Source organism: Lutjanus erythropterus, chromosome 11 (assembly GCF_056507025.1).
Source record: "Lutjanus erythropterus isolate fLutEry1 chromosome 11, fLutEry1.hap2, whole genome shotgun sequence".
Classification (NCBI taxonomy): Eukaryota; Metazoa; Chordata; class Actinopteri; order Lutjaniformes; family Lutjanidae; genus Lutjanus; species Lutjanus erythropterus.
In genome coordinates, this window is record NC_139327.1 from 17704116 (window position 1) to 17710115 (window position 6000).

Below are 6000 nucleotides of genomic sequence, written 5' to 3' on the forward strand. Positions count from 1 at the left end.
TTCTCTGTTAGCTGGTTTAAAAGTAGAGTTATATGTAAAAATCTATTTAATTCTGTCTGTTCAAATGTCCTGTCAGGAGGTTTGATACCAGATTCAAGCAACAAATGCATTGTTAAAAAACAGAAAATTTAATAATTATCATATAACTGCCATGTCCCAAATTTAATAGTCTTGAAGACAGACTTTGACACTTGCTTGTTCCCGTGCTTACAGCTGTCCAAAAAAAGTTATTAGTGCAGAAATGATCAGATGAATAATTGTTTAGTTGATCAACAACTTAAAATTAATCAGTAACTATTCTGATAATCAATTGATCGTTTGAGTCCCTGATCAGAGAAAATCTACTGGTTCAGCAACTGTTCAGTTCACTGGTTTCCAACCTGGGGGTCCTGACCCCCAGCAGGGGTCGCCAAAGCTTCACAGGGAGGGTCACGAGGCCGCCTTGATTTGATTTTTTTTTTTTTTGTTTTTCTTTTTTAATATACAGCAGGCCTATATCTCAGCATTTAATTTGGTTCTGTGAGGAAATCTAAAATCTAAATGAAATAGTAATTTCTTAAGTTTAGATTATTAGATAAAACAAAAAATCTCACAGTATGAGGTCATGATGAAGGTCAGTCTGCTAAACAGCTTTGTTCTGGATCAGGAAATTACACAGTTAAAACAAACAGGTAATAGAAAAATTATCATTAGACACCGGATTTGTCTAAAAGAAGCTTATTAAATATGTATGATTCTTAAATATTAAAATAATGATAAAGACAAAAGTAAGTAAGTTCCTAAAAACTGACTATAATAAGAATATCAATAAAACAGTCAGGGCTCATCAGTTTACTTAATGATAGAAAAGGGGTCCCTTAAGGAAAAGGGTTAAGATGCACTGGTTCATGATCAACAGAAAATTAATCAAAAACCGTTCTGATAATCAGTTAATTGTTTGAGTCTTTCATCAAACAAAAATACCAAACATTCATTATTTACAGTTTCTCAGCAGTGAAGATCAGCTGCTTTTCTATTTGGGATGGCGAGTCAGGCAACAGCCACCATGCCACCTCTGGGTTTTGGGAAGTAAAGACGACATTTTGGTTTTGTCTTCTGCAATTTTTCGGATTAATCAATTAGAAAAGTAATTGACAGACGACATTATTGTTTGCTCCTTTGTGCTTGTTTTTCCTCACTATCTTCATCCTTTTTTAACAACCTCAACCGTCAGTAACTAGTTGTGTTTTGTTTTTTGCCACAAGATAATTCTCAGCAGTTTGTGATCCTAACGTGTTGGTGTCGCTCAGCTGTTGGGAGCCTCTGCTGTGAACTCATACATTCAAACCCAGTAGTAACTCTAGTTGTCATGGCTACAGAGAGACACAACAGCATCAAACCAAACAGATGAACTCCTGTACTTGTTTTGGTTTCACAGCACTCAAAGAATGTTCTGTTTATTCTGCTGTGATGTTGGAGGTAGATGATATTTTAGAGGTGAAATTTATTGCTTAGAGGTCGTACGGGATCATAGAAGACTGTTGTATCTTGAGTCTAATAAAAAAAAACCCTGTGCAATAACAATTCATCTCTTTCACTGTTGTTTTCTGTAGGTAGCAGTGAAAGTGAGTGGACGGAGGTGCAGCTGCAGACATGAGCAGCTGAATGATTAGAAAGAGGTCATGGCTTAAGTGCATGACTGCCATCTAATGGAGTAAGCCAGAAAAAACACACATATCACTGATTTTATTTCTGCCCTGCCTCTCCTGCAGCATATCTTGCAGTTCTCCTCTGGGGTTTCTCCATTTCTTTGCACAAACCTGGCTTTCTACTCTCAAGCTTCATGGATCACTTGGACACAAATCCATTTTTTGATTTGAGAAAGGCTATTTTGAACTGGTTCAGTATAATTTCAGTTGTTGGCTTTTTATTAATATAGAAGTTAAATTTTCAGATGGCAAAACTTTATCAAGGCAACATTCCAGGTGAATTTAACATTTCTGCTTGCATATTTAAGAACTACACTGATAAAGTGAAACAGATAAATTTTTAACTTGAAAATGTTCCTTTTGTAAAATTAGCCAAGGCAAGTTTAATTGTATTGAACCGGAACAAGAAGGCAATTAAGTGCTTTATATAAGACAACAAGGCATTAAGACAAGAAAGACAAAATAAGAAGACATTTAAATAAGATTAAAAAGCATAAATAAAAGGCTTTCTAAAAAATCTAAAAAAAAAAAAAAGAAAAACTAGAGAATGAAAACTACAGTAGATGGCAAGATATGAATAAACAGTCCCAAATTTAAATTATTAAAAGTAAAGTAGCAAACAGAAAAATCTTCAGCCTTTATTCAAGAGAAGTGAATGTTTGAGCAGACTTCAAGTTTCTAAATCCAGCTGAGACATAATTCTTTACTCTTGAAACATTATAGTAGTTCTGTAATCTTGTTAATGTAGCTGTGGAAATTTAGGTCCAACTCCATAATTACACCAAACATTCTGGCCTGGTTTGTGGTCTTTTATGTCCTGAAGCTGAAGCATTTACTTTCAACCTTCTTCTGCTTTAAAAGTAAATTCAGTTTTGTCTTTGTCTAACTGATCTTGGGACTCCAAGTCACTGATTTGTTCAATGTGCGTATTCACTGCTTGTCTGGGACATCAGTCACATGGTGATAAGGTCACTGTGTGTCGTCTGCGTAATTATGGTAACATATTTTGTTGTTTTCCTTAATCTGAGGTTGTGGGAGCATTTAGATGTTGAAAAGCCCTGAAAAAGGAGCCTTGAGGAACTCAAAGTTATTTTTCTGTGAGACACAGTATATTAATGATGCTATTGATTCAGCAAATTCAAATCTCATGTCTAGATGTCAACCTCAGACCAACGGAAGATCAATTTAACCTAAACCATAATCTTTCCCTAAGTGTTTTTTCATCCAGATCTTAACCACAGCATTTCACATTACAAAACATACCCGGTCTGTACAAAATGTACAGTGATGAAACAATGCGCTGAAATCTTGCAAGAACTTTGCAAATCTAGGGCTCCCATCTAGACATGAACAACAAAAAGGACTGTTAATGAAAAAGCTAGCTTTGAAGACCCATTATTTCTCACATGTTGTAAAATGCTCATTGAGGAAGACAAAACACATCAGGAGGTTATAGTGCCTAGTATTTTATTTTCCTGAAGACAAATTTCATACAATAAAACATTCCATCACAATCCAAAATAAAAGTCCACCCTAAGAGAATTCACCTACTATGTAAACCTGTGATCCTGGTTTAAACATTATTTGTTGCCATGAACAATTCTCTCCCAAAGCTAGAGATCAGAAATCCATAATCTGATATTAAAAAATAATTATACATGTTTATAATAAGACTTTCTTCATTTTTTTTTTTTAGCTTTCCTCTGAGTGCAGCCTGGAAGATTCATCATTACTTAACCATTCAGGGTTGGTGGTGCAGCTCCAGAATTTACCTCTTAATCACATTATGGGCTTTGCTTCTTGTTTGGAGCTTTGGCAGAGAGTGGCTCAGGTGAGACCTGCATCACAGGATTAACTAGAAAGCAACTTCCACTTAAGTCCAAAAATGTCCCCACACATCAGGTACGCAAACATCATCCATGAATACAAAAACCAGCAAAATATTCTAGTAGCCACCGTCTCTAAATAACTAAGTTTAAACGTGATGAGAAAATAAACCAAGTTATACTCGTGTAATGCTTTTTAGTAAGTGTTAGTTGGCTATTGAAACGACATGATAGCATGGTTAATTTATATTACACCACTTCCCAACACCGTTGCCGACCTAACGCTGAGACGACTACGTAGCATATGAGAGTGCAAACAATTACTGAGCATGCACTTGTTTACCTGTAGAATATGCAGTTATTGAAGCAGACACTGCAGCTGTCATTACTATTCATCCCGCTGCCTTCATCCCATCTTTCAACAGCATGTTTCGACCCTTTAAATACTGTTTCTATTTGAGGTAAAGTAACTGCTTCAGCAGTTCAGCCAGACTTTCTCTTTTAGCCTTGTCACAGAAGGAAACCATTGCATAATTAAACTACAAAAGCCGTAACAAAAAGAGCTGTTTCTCCATAGGACTATACATACAGTATACACATTATAATCTCTTTTTTTTTTACAATATGGAGCCATCCATAATTGATGCCACAGTCCCCAACGGTATCTGTAATAGCATTTTCCAAGAGAAAATTTACAGTATCGCACATTTTCTGCCAACAGTCTAAAGTGAATCGGTCCCTGTCATCCCAGCATCCTACAGGAGCTCTTTTATTGCTTCAACACTGTCAACAAGTGACCATCTGCAAGGTCGCATAGTCCTCAATTATATTAAAATAATCTAGTGGTGTCACAACATCAACAGATATTGGATATGGTGCATGATAAGCAAACTGCTAGAACACAGTGATGAAGGCATTTTATCCCTTTACCTGGCTGATAACGCAAGTAGGATTTGTTTTCAATTTGACTGGAATAATTAACATGATCAGATCCGTCCAAAAAGGGGGAAGGCGTGCAGATTAAAGACAGTCTCTCAGTCAAGTATCAGCATCATGTCTGAATTGCGTCCATGCAGTCGTCAGAACAGAGTGAAAAGCTGATAATTTTGTCAGAAAGGCTCCAAAGCCTGAATGAAACGTACATTATGCATCCTCTTGAGGTCTGTGCAGCTCAATCAGCCACTCGACTCAACAACCTGAGTCTAACCTGCCGTCCCTGAAGTCCTTCAGCCTTTGGAGCCACTTTGACAAGCATGTCAGAGCTTCTATTCATAGTTCCTGTTTTATATGATAGTTCTGATTATCTGATGTGGGATTGTATGAGGTACTTACGATAGTCTGTGTTTTATATGGTGGTCCACGCGCCCAAATTTAAGAGAAGCAGAGAGGAGAACCAGCGCAGAAGCTAAGCAATGTACTGCTGAAGACATGGTCAGCATTTTAGCTCCCAAGTTCCACCTAAAAAAAAAATCTACAGTTTGTTTGTGTCATTGTGAGACTAATGAATACAAACTATCCTTTGAAAAAGAGAAGAGCCACACAAAAACACAAACTAACTAGATTAAGGCAGTAGAAGACCAGCAACTCCTGTTTTCTGTGATCTCAAATTACTGATTTGGTCTATGGAGTTTGGTTGGTTTGGAGTGATATCTGGCTTATATAATGATGGTTTCCTGTCAGAAAAGGCTGTGATGGCAAGATAAAAGGGTGGGGGGGGGGGGGTAATTCTAAATATAGAATACACTTAAAATGTCCTCCTAAAAAAGTCAGTATCATTTTAAGTACCCAAAATGCCTTTTGTTGCTGACCCTGTCCACAGTAGAACATTGCTTAGTTTCCATGCTGGCGCTCCTCTCTGCTTCTCCAAACTGGCATCTACTGCAGCTAATACAGTGATTATTGATAAGTACCACATACAGTCCCACTTAAGATAATCCAAACTACCTCTTTAAGTTTGTGTGTGAGGCCAGTGGCAGTGGATGAGATGGAAAATCATTTACAGTCTCAGCAAATCCCTTTGACTCTTCTCAAGTGAAGCACCAAATATCAGCAGTGCCATAAAAGAACATGTGGTTGTGGATTTCTCCATCATGGTGAAATGGGCACTGATAAAAAGACCATTACATGACCAATCTTCTTTCCAATTTGTACATACTCAACACTATTATATACCATAGAAATATATAAATATTATAAAATTTTTCTTTTACGATGAGCAAGCAGAGGCATGCCACTTGAGTCCAAGCTCTATTTCTGCTCTAAAACATTGCAGGATAGAGAAGGTTTTAGCAACTTTGTGTAGGCGTAAGTGTAAAAAACCTGAACAGGAGGTCAGATTTTGGCGATTTATGCTGTGTATCTTCTTGAAATTTAGTACTGCTCAAATTGGCTATGTGGCAAAGAGGTGAAAATAAAAAAAGATGGGGTCTGGATCTGAGCTCGGAACTGTGCAACAGTCATATCTGAGGCTAAGTGACGCCAGTTAA